Raw genomic sequence first — 19,777 nt, forward strand, 5'->3', positions numbered from 1 at the left:
TTCAGGACTATTGTGTCCACTCCATATGTTCTATTTAAGAGTTTGCAGAATGAGCCTCTGCTGACCCTCTAGTTACAGTGTGAACCATGTATGGGACAGTAGGGAGATAGCTACACCCCGCTCTGTTCTACACACTATTGTTCAAGAGTGGCAGAGGATAAGGAATTGCATGAGTTCAGCAAAATTTGGTGGTGCAGAGGTAGCAACCGCATTGGGGCCCTTGGGCCAGAGGGACCCCAAGGAGCCCTCCCTCAAGAACAATATTAGCTCTCTATTGGTCCTGTGCTAGTAATAATCACTTCTATAGATTATTTAAATAGTACAACAACAACAACAACAAATAACATTTGTAAAGCGCTTTTCTCCCGTGGGACTCAAAGCGCATAAGCATGGCTCCGACCATCGTGGTACAGGGGAAGAATTTTATAAATCTGGAAATGCCAGGCTAAACAGGTGGCTTTTCAGTCTGGATTTGAATAGCTCCAGGGATGGTGCTGTCTTTACTGGGTGTGGTAGGGAATTCCAAAGAGTAGGGGCAGCATGACAGAAGGCTCTGTCTCCAGATTTTTTGAGGTGCACTCTGGGAGTGACCAAGTTTATAGAACTTGCTGATCTGAGGTTGTGAGAGGTGTGGTGCAGCTTCAGCAAGTCCTTCATGTATCCAGGGCCCAGATTGTGCAGGGATTTGAATGTCAGCAGTCCAATCTTGAAGAGTATTCTCCATTCTACTGGTAGCCAGTGCAGTGAGCGAAGGATCGGTGTAATGTGACAGTGGCGAGGCTGGTTTGTTAGCAATCTGGCAGCAGCATTCTGCACTAATTGCAGGCGACGCAAGTCTTTTTTGGGGAGGCCAGCATAAAGGGCATTGCAGTAGTCCAGCCGTGATGTGATGAAGGCGTGGACTAGGGTTTGAAGATCCTCTGGGGGAATCAGATGTTTAATCTTTGCAATGTTCTTCAGATGAAAGAAGGAAGATTTAACTACAGATGAAATTTGGTTTCTGAAACTCAATTCCCCATCGATTAGTACGCCAAGGCTGCGCACAAGGTTGGAGCTGTTTATGTCTGAATTCCCAATCCTGATTGGTGTTGCTTTAGGATAGAGCTGTTTTGATGGCGAGCACTGGCTTTGGACAAACAGGACCTCAGTTTTGTCAGCATTCAGTTTCAACCAGTTATCATTCATCCATGCCTGAAGCTCAGCTAAGCAAGAGTTTATTTTTGGGGTAGGGTCTGTTCCACCAGGTTTGAAGGACAGGTATAGCTGTGTGTCATCGGCGTAGCAGTGGTACGTCAGGCCATGTCGTTGGATAAGTGTACCGAGTGGCAACATGTATGTTGTAATCATTAACAAACTGCTCCCCATCCCCTTCTTGCACCTCTGCCACTGTGGAAATCTTTGGCAGGTTTTGGTGCGCCGTATTAATTGTTATGTATAGAGTGCTTGGTGGGCCCCATATAAAACTTGCACCGGGGCCCATAGCTTCTTAGCTACGTCACTGAGATACAGGTAAGTGGTAGGGAGGGGGGGAGTTAAAAGTGTATACCTGCACGTGGTGCCCCCTGCTGATGACAGTCTACGATTATGTTCGACCAAACCCTCTCACCTGAATTTTACTGAACTTATGCAATTCCTGCTAGATTCGGTACTGCAGACACAGGTGTATACTATTACACTTGATTGGCTCACAGGTTTCTTGTGTGTTTTGCGTACAGCACTTAGAAAGAGGCAGTGTGGGTGAATCCTCTGGTGGTGGGAAAACCGGGGCTCACCTGCACTTCCCCTCTTGGTGTCACATGGGGATTTGGGGGTCCCGTGCAGTGGCAGAGCCCGGGCCCCCATCTGTCATGTGCACCACTGTTTGTGGCCCAGAAGAACACATCCAAGCACATTCATACAAAAATCTGTGCCTACACTCAGATGTCCATACAAAGGTAAGAAGATGAATTAAACCATTATAATTGAATAGTTAGCTGTTTGTTTCTCAACAGATCCATTTTTAAATAGTCCCCTTCCCCGTCTTTGGCATTATTAGGGTGCAGCAGTAAGAATTTCAATTTAATTATGTGCACACAAATTAAAAATGAAGATTACAAAAAGTTGAGGCAAACATTGTTTTCAGTTCAAGGCACAACTGAACTGAGTGCCAACACAGATGCACATGCAGCTGTATTTAAAATTTGTGGAAAAAAAGTGCAAATATATGTGCATGTACAAAATGCAAATGTGCAAAGAAAGGTGCATGTGCACATGGGAGCGATACAAAATTTTCCACAAAAGTGCAAACAAAGGTTCCAGAGCACCAAAAACATTAACAATTAAAAAAAAATCTAAATATTTATGATTGACAAAGTAAACTTTAAAGTACTTCAAACAAAACTGATAGGCTATAATTTATCAAGATGTAACAATCCAGTAAAGCTACCGTCACTGCTATACGGGGTTGGTGGCTTGAGGTCTGTATAGACAGGTTGGTCACCGGTGGTTAGTAGGATGGAGGTGACTGTGGCTTGGCTACCACTTGAATGACCATGACCTCCTGTGATTGGGTATGGAAGTACATTTCCCCTGTAGTCTACATGATAGGGATTTTAGTAATGAAGGTGAGAATGAAGAGGGTAGGGAGGGAAGGTTGTATATGGCGTGATAGGGATGGTAGGGATTGGGGATGGTAGGGAGTAGGGATTAGATTGTGAGCTCCTCTGAGGGACAGTTAGTGACAAGACAATATATTTTCTGTACAGCGCTTCGGAAGATGTTGGCGCTCTATAAATACTAAATAATAATAATAATATGCCATATGTGTACTCTGGACATGAGTGAGGGATAGTGATGGTTGCTCAGTAGCAGGAGTATCAATAGAGATCATATGGCAAGAATGTTTTAATTGCATCCATTTTGCTGTTTGCCGATTGCCGGACATCAAATCATTTCCTGGGGTGTATTTTTGAAGGGAAGAGATAAGACTGGCTAAAAAGTTCTGTGTTCAAAACTGGCCGACTACTATACAGCCTTCTCAACCTTGCCACTAATTTAGGCCTAGCAGAAAATCTTTTCGGGGTCTAGGTTCAAGGGGGGGGAGGGTTGGTTGGGGGTTAAGAAACATTAGATTCTTGAGCCCCCTCTTCTAATGTTCTGCAGTGGGCTCTGCATCTCTACAACTGTCTGTGCTTCCTCCTTCTTCAGCAGGAAGACTATGTTCAGTTCTGTTAAATAAAAACATTGGCTTAGCAACCAAAATTGTTTGAGGTTGCTACTAGGGATGATAAATGAGGTGTACTTTTTTCCCCCTAATATTAACATTTCATGTAATGCACATTGAACTTGGAGCATAAAAACCTCTGGCCCTAATTTAGACATTTATTGTGTTTGTGTTTAGCACCAAAAGATTATAAATGGCAACATGAAATATTACAGATACATCTTTTGGCGCTAGTCTAGTTAAGGTTACCAAACAGGAAACCTCGTAGACCTACGGCTGCTCGCTGCTCACAGCAATTTGGTTGTGACTACTAATTTGTAAGAAATGGCGGACCCAGCTGGAAACACTAACCCTAAAATTGCTACACAGGACCTATGTTTTTTTGGGTTTTTTTTCATTGAAAATTTTTGAACATGAACTATAAAATGGCAACAAGAACAATTACTGAATAATGAGGTTATTTTTACACTTGTGTGGTGATCCCATGGCATGGCAGCCTGACATGAGATCACCGCACGAAACAGTATTTTAAATTATCCGTATATTATATGCATAGGCCCGCCCCTGTTCGGTGACGTACTCCCTGCTGGACAGGAAGTACATCACCAGGATTCCCATTAGTCTGCGCACTGCATCGCACCGTGCTCAGCTGTTTACACTTACAGTCGATGAACAATTTGTTACCTTGCTTACACTTCTTGCCATGGTTTCACCTAGCTGATTTAAAGAGAACCTGAGGTGGGTTCTTAGAATCCTATTTGCACACAGAGGCTGGGTCTGCATATAATGCCCAGCCTCAGTTGCTATACTGTCTCCCCCAGTCTCCCCCCTGTGCTCTGCTATGCCTCCCAAACTAAACCGCCGTGCTAGTGACATACAGTGTGTCGCCAGCAGGCTGTTTACATGTGCAGTGTCACTCTCGCCGCTCCCCCTCCTCCTGTATTGTGCCGCTTCCCGCTCGCGTCCCTTTCCTCCCCGCTGATTGGAGGGAAGGGACACGGACGGGGAGCGGCGCAATACAGGAGGCAGGGGAGCGGCGAGAGTTTACAATGCACATGTAAACTGCCTGCTGGCGACACGCTGTGTGTCTCCAGCACGGCGTATGATTTATGGGGGCATAGCAGAGCACAGGGGGGAGACTGGGGGAGACAGGTTAGCAACAGAGGCTGGGCATTATATGCAGACCCAGCCTCTGTGTGCTAATAGGATTCTAAGAACCCACCTCGGGTTCTCTTTAGGAGTCAGTAGGGAAGAATAATGAGAATAGCTACACTTCTTTTTATGTGTTTGTGACCTCAGCATCACCTTTGTCCTGAATGTTTTTGATCACCATTGATGATCTTGCCAAAGCATGTTACTTGGTCAATGTTCATTCAAAACAGATAAGGAATCACACCCTGGTATGTTTAGAAAAGGTGGGAAAGTCTTTATATTTTAGTAGAGCTTTATCCGCAAACACAGCATAAAACGAACAGATTTTAAGAAGACATGTAAGTTTTACTTTCCTTATACTAATGTATTTCAATCCTTAAAACAGGTTGTTTTATTGTTATGTTTGTTTATAACTGCACTTCATACAATTGCAATCATTTAAAAGAAAAATAAGTAGAAATCCAAAGTTTAGGTTTTGAAAACGGTGAGCAATGGCTGGGTCTGCACAAATAGCAGTCTGCAGCTCCTTGCAACCAGGGCTCATATGCAATTCACTTTTTCTCCTGAGTTTTCTCCTAGGAGATATTTTTCCAACTTCTTTTTAAAGCACTTAGCAATTGAAAAAGTACCAACAAGTAGGTGAAAAAGTACTATCCAAATTATTTTGAGTATTTTCTTGTCAGCAGGTGGTTCAAAAGGCATTTTATTGACAAGGCTGGAAAATATCACCTAGGAGAAAACACAAGAAAATACTAAAAATAATTTTGAGAGTACTTTTTGCACAGCGAAATGGAGCCACTTATACCATGTATGAGCGGCTCTGTGTTTCTGTGCAGCCAGTCTTGCGCCTGCACAGAGTAGCTGTGCCCTTGTTGAATACGGTCAGAGGGTTTCTGCGCTGGAACGGGGAGCTCAAGGGGGATGGAGGAAACCTCAGGGTCATCCAGAGGCATCCGAATTTGCCTTCAGGATCACTTTACATTTTGTAACATAAGATCTGATTAACAGATGAGGGATAAAGAGAGGGATCCTGATTCATTACAAATATCTCTTTATGAGATCCTCTTGTAGTAGACAGATTGTAAACAAAGAAAGCTACTAATAGCATTTCAGAAGATACAGTACACCATTGCAACCGATGACTGTTATTACTCTTATTTTTTTTAATTGTGCATTCTGCTACAATTTTACATGTTGTGAGAAAAAACAATAAAAATCAATTTCCGCTAACTTGTGACAAAAAATAAAATCTTCTATGAACTCACCATACTCCTAATGGAATACCTTGGGGTGTCTTCTTTCTAAAATGGGGTTTCTAAAATGGGGTATTTATACTATCCTGGAATTCTAGCACCTCATGAAACATGACAGGTGCTCAGAAAAGTCAGAGATGCTTCAAAATGGGAAAATTCACTTTTTGCACCATAGTTTGTAAACGCTATAACTTTTACCCAAACCAATAAATATACACTTATTGGATTTTTTTTTTATTAAAGACATGTAGCCAGTGTTGCCAACTGTCAATAAATTTACTGACAATCAGTAAAAAAGTCAACAAATCTGGGCTGTCAGTAAAGTCCATGAAAAAATTTGTGGTGTCAGTAAAAAACCCTCTCTCTTTCTTAGAAGATCACAGCACTTACCGTTTATCAGTTCACGTATCACTTTGGAATGTACACTGCTCTAGCTAAAGGTGGCCATACATCTGTAGACTTGGCGGCCGATCAACCATTAGATAAGACAAATATTATTGATATTATAAAAATCAGTGCCACCAAGAGCATGCCTAGTTGACAATCAAACCAATTTCGGGCCGAAATCGGTTGCATGTATCAATCGCATGTAACAACTGGACATGCTGGAAAATCTCAGGTTGGCATGCTCGATAAGGTGTGCAGCCGTAAGGGCTGCAATAATCGAGAGCAAATGTGACGGAAACCCCCGGTCGCATCCCCCAAATGTAAATGTATCAAAGTCTCCCCCTCAGATACCGTGCATTATTACTTCACCTGTCCGCCACTGCACTCTTCTTCCTCATTCGTGCCCCACGTGGTTGCCGGTGTATTGCACGTGGGGCGCATGTGTGATATTTTTCATTTAATTTCAATAATATTAGATGTCAGTAAAAAAAGTGTACTGTCAGTAAATTTTTTGTGCTTTGTCAGTAAAAATGTATTTCCGAGGTTGGCAACTCTGCATGTAGCACAATAAATTTGGACAAAAATATATATAGAAATTTTACATTATTTGAAAAATGTCAGCACAGAAAGTTAAAAAAATAATTTTTTTGACAAAATTCATGTCTTTTTTGATGAATATAATAAAAACTAAAAATCGCAGCAGCAATCAAATAGCACCAAAAGAAAGCTGTATTAGTGACAAGAAAAGGAGGTAAAATTCATTTAGGTGGTAGGTTGTATGACCGAGCAATAAACAGTTAAAGCTGCAGTGGTCTCAATGGAAAAAAAGTGTCTGGTCCTTAACCACCCTGGCGTTCTGATTAAATCGCCAGGGTGGCTGCGGGAGGGTTTTTTTTAAATAAAAAAAAAACTATTTCATGCAGCCAACTGAAAGTTGGCTGCATGAAAGCCCACTAGAGGGCGCTCCGGAGGCGATCTTCCGATCGCCTCCGGCGGCAAGAGATAACACGGAAGGCCGCAATGAGCGGCCCTCCGTGTTTCGCTTCCCTCGTCGCCATGGCGACGAGCGGAGTGACGTCATGGACGTCAGCCGACGTCCTGACGTCAGCCGCCTCCGATCCAGCCCTTAGCGCTGGCCGGAACTGTTTGTTCCGGCTACGCTGGGCTCGGGCGGCTGGGGGGACCCTCTTTCGCCGCTGCACGCGGCGGATCGCCGCGCTGCAGCGGCGATCAGGCAGCACACGCGGCTGGCAAAGTGCCGGCTGCGTGTGCTGCTTTTTATTTGGTTGAAATCGGCCCAGCAGGGCCTGAGCGGCAGCCTCTGGCAGTGTTGGACGAGCTGAGCTCGTCCAGACCGCTCAGCAGGTTAAGGTGTTTTATGACTGCAGTCCTTAAGTGGTTAAATTAGACATCCCATTAAAGGCCTGGATTTTTCTCATTAAGTTTGGGAGAGAAACGTGTGGCTCCACCTAAATGAAATAACATGTCGTCTGCATGCGCTGCCACTTTGTGTTCCATTACCTTTACTTCAATACCCTGTATGTTGAAGTCCTGCCTCACCCTACACAAGAAGGGCTCCAATGACAAGGCGAATATCAGTGGTGATAGGAGGCAGCCCTGCCAGGTCCCATTTTTTATAAAAAAAAGGTTTCTGATACTACTCTATTCACTCTCACCCTTGCATTTGGTTCAGAATACAGTGTCATAATTTTCTTCCCCATATTCTCCATTATACCTACATATTTTAGCACCCCTTCGATGAAGGCCCACTCCACCCTATCAAACGCCTTTTCAGCATCCTTAGATAGAAACATAACAGGGTTGGAGTGATCAACCATCCACCAGGCCAGATTAAGCAACTTTTTACACTTTCTCTGTGGACCATTAGACATTGTTGACTTACTAGCCAATGTATCTATCTGTGGGTCCAAGGCAATATTCATATCAGATCCATATCTGAAAAGGACTCTAACTTTTTCAGAAACCGCTCGAGTGCCTTTGCCTGGCCAATGTTTGGCACGTAGTACGGGTCCTACTACGTGCCAAACATTGGCCAGGCAAAGGCACTCGAGCGGTATAATTTAATAAAGGGACATTAATTAGTGAGGATATGTACCGGGGAGAGAGATTGTGGAGAGCTTTGTAGATTAGGGTTAGGAGTTTGAACTGGATCCTCTGGTTAATTGGCAGCCAGTGAAGAGCTTGACAGAGAGGGTCAGCATAGGAAGATCGAGAAGAAAGATGAATGAGACGAGCAGCTGAGTTCAGTACCGACTGGAGCGGGGCCAGTTTGTTAGAAGGTAGTCCACAAAGTAGTGCGTTGCAGTAGTCCAGACAAGAAATTATAAGAGCATGTATTAACATTTTGGTTGTCTTGGGCGAGAAAGGGACGGATGCGAGATATATTTTTGAGTTGGAGATGGCAGGAGCTGGTTATGGAGTTAGGATGAGGAATAAAAGAGAGAGAAGAGTCGAATATTACCCCCAAGCACCGTGCTTTGGGAACTGAAGTTATGGGAGTGTTATTAACATTTATAGTTACTTCAGGCAGAGAGGTGGCCAGAGACGGTGGAAAAATTATTAGTTCCGTTTTACTCATATTAAAGAGACTCTGTAACAACAAAAACCTCCCCTGGGGGGTACTCACCTCGGGTGGGGGAGACCTCTGGATCCTAATGAGGCTTCCCACGCCGTCCTCTGTCCCACGGGGGTCTCGCCGCAGCCCTCCGAACAGCCGGCGACTGTGCCGACTGTCAGTTCAATATTTACCTTTGCTGGCTCCAGCGGGGGCGCTGTGGCGACTTTCGGCACAGAAATAGACGGAAATACCCGATCTCCGTCGGGTCCGCTCTACTGCGCAGGCGCCGGAAACTTGCGCCTGCGCAGTAGAGCAGACCCGACGGCGATCGGGTATTTCCGCCTACTTCGGCGCCGAGAGGCATCAGAGCGCCTGCGCAGGAGCCAGGAAGGTAAATATTGCGTCACGGCTGTACGGAGGGCTACAGCGAGACCCCCGAGGGACGCAGGACGGCGTGGGAAGCCTCATTAGAATCCTGAGGCTTCCCCCACCCGAGGTGAGTACCCCCCAGGGGCCGTTTTGTCGTTACGGTTCCTCTTTAAGTTTTAGGAAGCGAGAGGACATGAAGGAGGATATAGCAGACAAGCAGTCAGGAACACGTTTGAGGAGGGAGTTAAGGTCTGGGCCCAAGAGGTACAGTTGTGTATCGTCTGCATACAGGTGGTATTGAAACCCGAATGAGTTGATTAAGTCACCAAGACCGTGCATGTAGATGGAAAAGAGGAGGAGACCAAGGACAGAGCCTTGAGGAGCCCCAACAGACAAAGCATGCGCAGAAGAGATCTGATCTGAGTAGGAGACTGTGAAGGACCTTCCAGAGAGGTAGGAAGATAACCATGTGAGAGCAAGGCCCTTTATTCCTACATTTGAAAGTATTTGTAAGAGTAATGTGTGGTCGACCGTATCGAATGCTGATGACAGATCAAGAAGGATGAGTAAGGAAAACTGACCTTTGGATTTAGCTGTAAGAAGGTCATTGGCCACTTTGGTAAGGGCCGTTTCCGTGGAGTGGTTGGAGCGAAAGCCAGACTGGAACTGATCAAGTAGGAAGTTAGCTGATAAATAATGGCTTAATTCTGCATGTATGTGGCGTTCAATTAGTTTGGATGCAAATGGGAGAAGTGAGACTGGGCGGTAGTTGGCGAGTGTGGTAGGATCTAGAGATGGTTTTTTAATTAGTGGTGTCACAGTTGACGTTGACGTTTTTTTAACTATCAAGGCAAAAGGGAACCCCCATTTGTATACTATCTGTGAGGAATCGCGGAAGAGCCGCCGCCATGAACCAGCGGCAGGCGGCTCTTTCCGCACACAGGGGCCACTCGCACGGAGAGGCAGCCGCCTCCTCGCATCATGAGGTGGCTGTCTCCGTGCAGCATATTGCGGAGCGCAGTGAAACCGCCGCGTTGGACGGCACCGCAGAGCGGGGCTGCTGTGGCTGGGACTCGTAGTCCCTCAAGGTTCAGAGTGACGCGCGCGCACTCAGACAAGATTTATGGCACCCAGGAGGGAGTCAGCTGACCAGGCAGGTCAGCTGACTCTAGCTCCACTCCCCATTGGTCCAGCAATCAGGGAGGTGCTGGGGGGCACCTATGTGTATATATACTGCTGGCTGGTCACTCGTGTCTTGTCTGGCGTTGCGATCACATATGTGGGAGCACCCAGATCCGTAGTCAGATCCGCAAGTGTGCCGGGACCAGCTGGAGCTGTAATCCTACACTTAGCTAGATATTGTTAGCTAAAGTACTAGTTTGATTGTGATTATCTGTTATGACTTTTGCCTGCCTTTGACTATCCTCCTGAACTCTGACTTTGCACCTCGTTATTTCTGATACTCTGCTGCCGAACTCCGGCCTGTACTTTGACTCCGCCTCCGCCTCCTGATTTTGTACCCCGATATATCTGATACCCCGTTGCTGAACCCTGCCTGTACTTTGACTCCGCCTTTGCCAACTGATATTGTACCTTATCTGTCCGTCTGTGTACGACCTGGCTTGTCCGACCTCGAGAACCGACCTCACGATTGGAGGCGGTTCCCCGTCCTGTTAGTGACACTTCCTCCTGAGTGTCACTCTCGGACTTCCCTTCCTACTGTCAGTCTGACTCCTCCCATCTTGGAGAGCTCAGATCTGCGGAAGGAATCTGTGCAGTACTCCCTGCTGCACTGAGGCTTGTCCTCTGTGTTACTGTTACACCAATCACTACACTCTACTCAGGTGAACAGAGGTTAGCTAGTATATTGGATTATCGGTGATACTGCAGATCACATATAATCTGGTATACGTCTGTATTCCCCGTGATACTGCAGATCACCGGTAATCAGACCTCTCTGTGCTTCACCGATCGTTACAGAAGGCCAGACCACAAAACAGATGGAATCACGCGCTGATCCTCTGACTGTGCTTGCCACTTCGGTGGATAACATTCATGAAGCACTGGGCCAGCACAAAGCCTTAATCGATGCCTTATCAGGCTCTGTGAAAACCCTCCAGACGTCAGTTGATTCAGTGCGATCCCCTCATAGTGATGACATACGTATGCCTGTACCTGATAAGTTTTCCGGCCACAAGTCTGACTTCCGGAATTTCAGGAGTAGAGTGTTGTCGTATTTCGAGTTGAGACCCCGATCCTCGGGGACTGAGACCCAACGGGTCATCTTTATTTAAACTTTGTTGACTGGGGACTCCCAGTCCTGGGCATATAACTTGCCTCCTACCGATACCGCTCTGACCTCGGTAGAGGAATTCTTTAAGGCCATGGCCATAATCTTCGACGACCCTGACCTTGCTGCGTCCTCAGAGCGGAAGCTCAAACTTTTGCGGCAAGGCAGAGGTTCGGTCGAGGATTATGCGGCAGAGTTCCGTAGGTGGTCAGTCACCTCTAGATTTGACAACTTTGCCCTAATGGACTACTTTTTGTCTGGGTTGTCGGAGGAGGTCTCCGATTTAATGTTAACCGTACCCGAGCCCAAAACAGTTAATGAGGCCATATCATCGGCCATTCGAGTAGATCGCAGGCTACGCCATCAGAGGCAGGCTAGGGGCAGTCACCGTGTCAGGGTGACTTCGTACGCGGCACCGGTTGCCGCATCCTCAGTAACAGCATCTCCGCCTATCTCACCCTTTCCGGCCTTGCCTCCACCAGAACCGATGCAAATTGGTCGATCAAAACTGACCCAGGTGGAGCGAAGGCGGAGGATGACGGAACAACTGTGCCTATACTGTGCAGAGGCAGGGCATAGGGTGCGAAACTGCCCTAACAGGGTGGGAAACGGGTCTGCCTAGGAGTAGTGGGGGGTGACACCCTAGGCACACAAACCTCACCCCTTAAAGAAAAAAAATTACTTCTCCCTTGTACGGTCACATGGGATGAGAAGTCTGTTGCCACTGAAGCTTTTATTGACTCCGGCTCAGCGGCTAACTTTATGAACTTTGAGTTTGCTCAGGAGTTGGGTCTACCACTCACTCCCGTGAGCCCCCCTATTCAGGTCACGGCAGTGGACGACTCCCCTTTGCAGCGGAATCGTGCCCTGTCACAAACTCCGCTTGTGAAGCTCACCATAGGGGTATTGCACGGGGAACGGTTACAATTTTTTGTTTTACACATGTCAACCTCCACTATTATCCTAGGCATGCCCTGGTTGCAGGTTCATTCTCCACGGATAGACTGGGCCACAGGGCAGTTGACAGCATGGTCACCTCATTGTTTTCAACAGTGTTTGGGGAAGCTGACATTAGGTCTAACTAAGGTGCAGGTGGAAGGTATACCGGAACAATACTCAGATTATGCCGATGTGTTTTGTCCCAAGGCCGCGGATAAATTACCCCCGCATCGGCCATTTGACTGTCCCATTGACCTTCGGTCTGGTTGTATGCCTCCTCGAGGCCATTTATATAACTTATCTGGCCCCGAGAAGCTCGCCATGCAGGAGTACATCCGTGAGAACTTGGCCAAGGGCTTCATTAGGCCGTCCCGGTCACCCGCTGGGGCAGGCTTCTTTTTTGTTAAGAAAAAAGACGGGGGTTTACGGCCTTGCATCGATTATCATGGCCTCAACAAAATCACAGTGAAGAATCGCTACCCGTTGCCACTTGTAGACGATTTGTTCACACAGGTCACTGAGGCTAGGATATTTTCAAAACTGGACTTACGGGGGGCATACAATCTGGTGCGTATAAGAAAGGGCGACGAATGGAAGACGGCCTTCAATACCCCTGATGGGCATTGCGAGTACAGAGTGATGCCCTTCGGGTTATGTAATGCCCCGGCCGTCTTCCAGGAACTCATCAATGAGGTTTTTCGGGAGGTGTTAGGAAAATTCGTTTAGTCTATTTAGACGACATTCTCATTTTTTCTAACAACCTCTCGGAACAGAGAACCCATGTCAGGATTGTATTAGACAAACTGAGGCAGAATCTGTTATACGCCAAACTCGAGAAATGTATTTTTGAGGTCACGTCGGTTGCCTTTCTGGGGTATATAATCTCCACCTCAGGTCTGTCTATGGACCCTGCCAAGGTCTCCGCGGTCCTGGAGTGGCCGCAGCCGGTGGGGTTAAAATCGCTACAACGGTTCTTGGGGTTTGCGAACTATTATAGAAGGTTTATAAAGGGGTACTCCACAGTAGTCGCCCCTCTCACTAGCCTTACTAAAAAAGGGGCAGACACCACTCATTGGCCTCCCGAGGCCTTACAGGCTTTTTCTAAGTTAAAAGGGTTGTTCTGCTCAGCACCCATACTCAGACACGTGGACACTTCTTTCCCGTTTATTGTTGAGGTAGACGCCTCGGAGGTCGGGGTGGGGGCTGTGCTGTCCCAGCATTCTGGTCTCCAGGGTAGATTACACCCGTGTGCCTATTTTTCCCGAAGGTTCTCTCCGGCAGAGAGAAACTACGATATAGGCAACAGGGAGCTCCTAGCCATCAAATTGGCCTTCGAAGAGTGGCGTCATTGGCTAGAGGGAGCTGAGCACACTATCACGGTTTATACCGACCACAAAAACCTGGAATACATTGAGGGGGCTAAAAGGTTAAGCCCAAGGCAGGCTCGATGGTCGCTATTTTTCTCGAGGTTTACATTTTTGATCACGTATACGCCAGGTAGTAAGAATACCAAGGCAGACGCACTCTCTAGGTGTTTTGAGCCGGAGACAGCACAGCCCTCCGTTCCCGAGACCATTGTCCCACGAAGAGTGGTGTTAGCCGCTACCGAGACTTGGGAGGACTGGGAAGAGACTTTGAGTCCTTTTCAGCAGGATATCCCGGAAGGGAAACCAGACGGGGTGTTGTTTGTCCTGTTACCATTCCGTCTCCAGATCTTGGAGATGATCCACTCTCATAAAAATGCGGGTCATCCTGGAGCGTCTAGAACGCAAGATCTCGTGGCCAGATGTGCATGGTGGCCTTCGCTAGCCGCTGACTGCAAAGAGTTTGTCAGGGAATGTGCGGTGTGCGCAAAAAGCAAGCCCTCCCGGCTGGCATCTGTAGGTACTTTGCAGCCTTTGCCCACCCCGAGTGAACCATGGACCCACTTGTCCATGGATTTCGTGGGAGAGCTTCCGAGATCTGAAGGCATGTCAGTTATCTGGGTGGTGGTCGACCGTTTTAGTAAGATGGCCCACTTCGTGCCCCTGAAAGGACTCCCCTCGGCCCAGGAACTGGCCGATTTATTTATCACCCATGTCTTCAGACTGCATGGCATTCCAGAGGACATAGTATCCGATCGGGGAGTCCAGTTTGTTTCGAAATTTTGGAGGGCATTCTGTCACCAAAAGGGCATGAAATTGTCATTTTCCTCGGGGTACCACCCACAGACAAATGGCCAGACGGAGAGGGTCAACCAATCGTTAGAACAATTTTTGAGATGTTACGTTGCCGAGGCACAGAGTGATTGGGTTAAATTTTTACCTTATGCAGAATTTGCCCACAATAACTTAAAGAGTTCTTCCTCAGGTTTCTGTCCATTTCAGATTGTGACAAGTAAACTGCCTAAATTCTCTCCTTTGCCAGTTGCGTCCACTCCGTTCCCAGCCTTGGAGGCTTGGCAAAGGTCATTTAAGGACATGTGGTGGACCATCAAAAATAATCTCGTAAAAGCATTTCAGAGTCAGAAAGGTCAGGCTGACAAGAGACGCTCGTTAGAGTGGAAATTCCAACCAGGAGATTTGGTTTGGGTGTCAACCCGTCACCTGACCCTGAAACAACCCTCTGACAAACTTGGTCCCAGGTTCGTGGGTCCATTCCCAGTTACTAGGAAGATCAACGATGTCACATATACCGTTGATCTTCCCACCAGCATGCGTGGAGTGAGGTCCTTCCACGTATCACTTCTCAAACCCGCAGTCCAGGTGGGTCCCACTCCTCCTCCTCCTGTCTTAGTCGATGCCCAACCCGAATATGAGGTGGAGAAGATCATAGATTCACGTACTGTACAAAACTCGGTGCAGTATCTCGTACATTGGAAGGGGTACGGCATTGAGGAGAGGCAATGGGTACCTGGGAACCGCATGCATGCGGACGAGTTAGTGAGAGAATTTCATGCTGTACGTCCAGAAAAACCTGGAAGGAGCTGTCCGGAGTCCACTCCTCGGGGGGGAGGGGGGTACTGTGAGGAATCGCGGAAGAGCCGCCGCCATGAACCAGCGGCAGGCGGCTCTTTCCGCACACAGGGGTCACTCGCACGGAGAGGCAGCCGCCTCCTCGCATCATGAGGCGGCTGTCTCCGTGCAGCATATTGCGGAGCGCGGTGAAACCGCCGCGTTGGACGCGGCGGTTAGCGCGCATGTCCCCGCTGCGGAGACAACGCAGAGCGGGGCTGCTGTGGCTGAGACTCGTAGTCCCTCAAGGTTCAGAGTGACGCGTGCACTCAGACAAGATTTATGGCACCCAGGAGGGAGTCAGCTGACCAGGCAGGTCAGCTGACTCTAGCTTTACTCCCCATTGGTCCAGCAATCAGGGAGGTGCTGGGGGGCACCTATGTGTATATATACTGCTGGCTGGTCACTCGTGTCTTGTCTGGCGTTGCGATCACATATGTGGGAGCACCCAGATCCGTAGTCAGATCCGCAAGTGTGCCGGGACCAGCTGGAGCTGTAATCCTACACTTAGCTAGATATTGTTAGCTAAAGTACTAGTTTGATTGTGATTATCTGTTATGACTTTTGCCTGCCTTTGACTATCCTCCTGAACTCTGACTTTGCACCTCGTTATTTCTGATACTCTGCTGCCGAACTCCGGCCTGTACTTTGACTCCGCCTCCGCCTCCTGATTTTGTACCCCGATATATCTGATACCCCGTTGCTGAACCCTGCCTGTACTTTGACTCCGCCTTTGCCAACTGATATTGTACCTTATCTGTCCGTCTGTGTACGACCTGGCTTGTCCGACCTCGAGAACCGACCTCACGATTGGAGGCGGTTCCCCGTCCTGTTAGTGACACTTCCTCCTGAGTGTCACTCTCGGACTTCCCTTCCTACTGTCAGTCTGACTCCTCCCGTCTTGGAGAGCTCAGATCTGCGGAAGGAATCTGTGCAGTACTCCCTGCTGCACTGAGGCTTGTCCTCTGTGTTACTGTTACACCAATCACTACACTCTACTCAGGTGAACAGAGGTTAGTAGTATATTGGATCAGGGCCGTGCAGAGGGTCCTTAAGTGGGGGGTGCTCAAATTTAAAAAAGCGGCCTGGCAACGTCTTCCCCTGCATGCCCCCCTCCTCGTTTCTGGCTATGGGGGTATTGGTTGTCATGTGGGTGCTGAATGCAGATACTGGGTGCGATGTGGGTTCTGAGTGTGAGCACAGAGTGTCATGTGGGTTCTGGCTACAGTTGGGTATCGAGTGTGATGCGGGTGTTGATTGCAAGTACTTAGTGCCATGTAAGATCTGGGTGCATGTACTGGAAGTCATGTGGGTGCTGGGTACAGGTACTGAATGTGACATGGGTGCGAATACTTGGCACCATGCCTGTACTGGGTACTGGCTATGGGTGGGCTTTGGTTATCACATGGGTTTTGAATGCAGGTACTTTAGGTGCGGGTACGGGTTAAGTTAGTGCTTGGTGCAGATAGTGGGGGCCATGTGAAAGCTGTGTGCAGGTGTGAGTACTGGGTGCAATTTTAGGCCAGGGTGCAGATACTTGGCGTCATGTGAGCGTGAGTACTGGGTGCCAGCTATGAGGGGAAGGGGTGGGTGCTTGGAAAAGTAGAGGTCAGTGTGGGTGCTGCAGGAAGGGGCAGGGCCATGCAGAGGATCCTCACAGGGGTGGTGCTCAAATTTGAAATTGATAAATCATGCTAAATTGTGTATGTAATATCCCCTCTCTAAAAAGCAGAAGGCAGTTTTAACACACACACACACACACACACACCTTTATAGCAGTATCAGGCAGACTTTGTGTCTCCTTTCAACCAACTCTTTTGGCGCCACCACCCTCAAATCACCAGTGGTAGGTGCCCACTGTTAGTAGGTTAGAGTGGGCACAGTGGAGCCCACAGTGGAGGCACAGACTCACCTTTCATTACTGGGACCTCTGTCCCTCTTGATCAGCATCCAAGCCTCTTTTCAGGCAAAGAAGAAGGGGTTACCAATCCGCAGTGGTTGCTAAGCATTAGTAGATGCAAAACTGCAGTAAGTGCCAATATGCAGCGGGTGCCCAGATACAGTGGGTGGTAAGATGCAAAGGTTCACTTTGTGCTAAGTTGCAGTGGGTGTCGAGATGCCAAAGTACAGTCTGTGTCAAGCTGCTGTGGGCACCAAGGTCCAGTTTGTATTGGGTGTTTATTTGCAGTGGGTGCTATGCAGTATTGGGTGCTGAATGAGTGCCAGATGGTGATAAACAATAGTGGGTGCCATGTGAGTGTTAATTGGTACAGGGAGACATGTGAGTGTTGGACATGTTAGTAGGAAGTGCCATGTGTGGTCTGGATGTGTGCCATGGGAGAGTACTGAGTCTCATATGGGTTCGGACCAAGGATGGGTACTGGGTGCTATTTGGGTGCTGGCCATAGATGGGTACTGGGTGCATATAATGGCTTTGGAACTTGGTGACGTGTGAGTACTGTGCCATGTGGGTGTTGATTATGGGGGTATGTGGGTCTTAGGTGCCAATACTGAGTGCCAAGTGGGTACTGGGAGTGAGTACATGGTGACATATGGGTGATGGATGCTGGATAGTGGGGTATTTGTTGTCATGTGGGTGCTAAAGGCAGATGCCGGGTGCCATGTGGGTACTGGGTGCTGACACAGGGTGTCATGTGGATTCTGGCTGTATGGGTGTGTATCAACTATCATGTAGGTGTTGATTGCAGGTACTCAGTCCCTTGTGAGTCCTGGGTGCAAGTACTGGATGTCATATGTGAGTGCTTGGTGTTTGTACTGGGCACTAAGTGGAGGCTTAGTGCAACTGGAACTACTGCAGATGAAGCATGTGGGTGCTGGGTGCAGGTACTGGGTATCATAGGTGTGAATACTTGGTGCCATGCCTGCACTGGGTGCTAGCTATGGGTGGGCATTGTGTGTTCTGTGGGTTCTGAGTGCAGGTACTTTGGGTGCTAGTACTAGTTATGTGAGTGCAGATAGTGGGTGCCATGTGAAGGCGGTGTGCAGGTGTGAGTAGTGAGTGCCATGTTGGGGCTGGGTGCAAGTACTGTGTCATGTGGGTGTGAGTACTGGGTGCCAGCTGTAGGGTGAAGGGGTGCAGGTACTGGGTGTCATGTGGCTGTTTGATGCAAGTACAAAGTGTCATATTGAGGCCAGATGTGAGTATTTGGTGCAGGGTGCAAGTACTGGGTGCTTGCTATAGTGGGGGTTACTGGTTGAGTGTAATGTGGGTGCTGAACATTGGTGGAATTGTTGTGGGTGCAGGGGGTGGGAGATCACTGTGGGTACTGCTATGAATGGCATAGTTGCTGCTATGGGAGGTAGAGGTTAGTGTGGTTGCTGGGGGAGGTAGAGCTCAGTGTGGGTACTGGGGGAAGGGTAGGTCACTGTGGGTGCTGGGGGGAGTAACTGTGGGTGCTGAGGAAGGTAGAGGTCAGTATGAGTGCTGGAGGAAAGGGAGGTCACTGTAGGTCCTTTGGGGGAGGTCACTGTGGGTCTTGGGGGGGGTAGAGGGGGAGGTCACTATGGGTGCTGCTGTGAATGGAATAGTTGCTTGCTGCTAAGGGAGGTAGAGGTCAATGTGGGTGCTGGGGGAAGGGTAATTCACTGCTGGTGCTGTGGAAGGAAGAGATCAATATGGGTGCTGGAGGAAGGGGAGGTGACTGTGGGTGCCTGGATAGTCAGTGTAGTTAATGGAGGAGGGAGTGGATGCTGGGTGTTGGGAGAGGCCCCTGTGGGCGCTTGCAATGGGAGAGATCACTGTAGGTGCTGCTTTTGGGATGGGAGGTCCCTGTGGGTGCTGCAGGGGAAAGGTGGGTAGCCACTGGGGGAGGGAAAGATCACTGTGGGTGCTGGAGGAGGGATAGGTCAGTGTGGGGGTGCTGGTGTAGGCAGGATCACTGCTAGAGCTGGGGAGGGAGAGGTCACTGTGGGTGCTGGGGGAGGGAGAGGTTACTGTGGGTGCTAGGTGGAGGGAGAGGTCACTGTGAGTGCTAGATGGAGGGAAAGGTCACTGTGGGTGCTGAGTAAGGGAGAGGTCACTGTGGGTGCTAGGTGGAGGGAGAGGTCACTGTGGGTGCTAGGTGATGGGAGATATCACTGTGGGTACTGGGGAGGGAGAGGTCAGTATCGGTCCTAGGTGGAGGGAGAAGTCACTGTGGGTGCTAGGTGGATGGAGAGGTCACTGTGGGTGCTAGGGGAGGGAGTGGTCACTGTGGGTACTAGGTGGAGGGAGAGGTCACTATGGGTGCTGGGGGAGGTAGAAGTCAGTATGGGTCCTAGGTGGAGGGAGAGGTCAGTATGCCACACTAGGATTCCTGTCTGGGCCTCTTCACTTCAAAGTGTCCCAGGCGGGGGCGGAGCTTCCCGGGGTGGGCGGGGCTTATTGCGATCAGGGGCAGAGCTTATTTTGCCCCGCGAGAGGGGCCTTTTTTGAAGTTTTTTAAAAGAGGGGGTGCCTGGGCACCCAGAGCACCCCCCTCTGCACGTGCCTGTATTGGATTATCGGTGATACTGCAGATCACATATAATCTGGTATACGTCTGTATTCCCTGTGATACTGCAGATCACCGGTAATCAGACCTCTCTGTGCTTCACCGATCGTTACACTATCTC

General features: G+C 48.5%; 1 protein-coding gene across 4 annotated transcripts in view; it reads left to right on the forward strand.

Annotated features, from left to right (window-relative positions):
* The first annotated feature begins 4,470 nt into the window (after nucleotides 1–4,470).
* LOC137538793 (sulfotransferase 1B1-like) overlaps nucleotides 4,471–19,777 on the forward strand; it is an 80,100-nt gene continuing 64,793 nt past the window's right edge. For 2 of the 4 annotated variants that reach the window (XM_068261118.1, XM_068261119.1), the window contains exon 1: nucleotides 4,472–4,692. The gene's annotated coding sequence lies outside the window, so the exon portion shown is untranslated. Of the gene's footprint in view, nucleotides 4,693–19,777 lie in introns of all 4 variants that reach the window. The other 2 variants (XM_068261117.1, XM_068261120.1) reach the window with 2 other exon arrangements.

The sequence above is a fragment of the Hyperolius riggenbachi genome, chromosome 11, assembly GCF_040937935.1.
Source record: "Hyperolius riggenbachi isolate aHypRig1 chromosome 11, aHypRig1.pri, whole genome shotgun sequence".
Classification (NCBI taxonomy): domain Eukaryota; kingdom Metazoa; phylum Chordata; class Amphibia; order Anura; family Hyperoliidae; genus Hyperolius; species Hyperolius riggenbachi.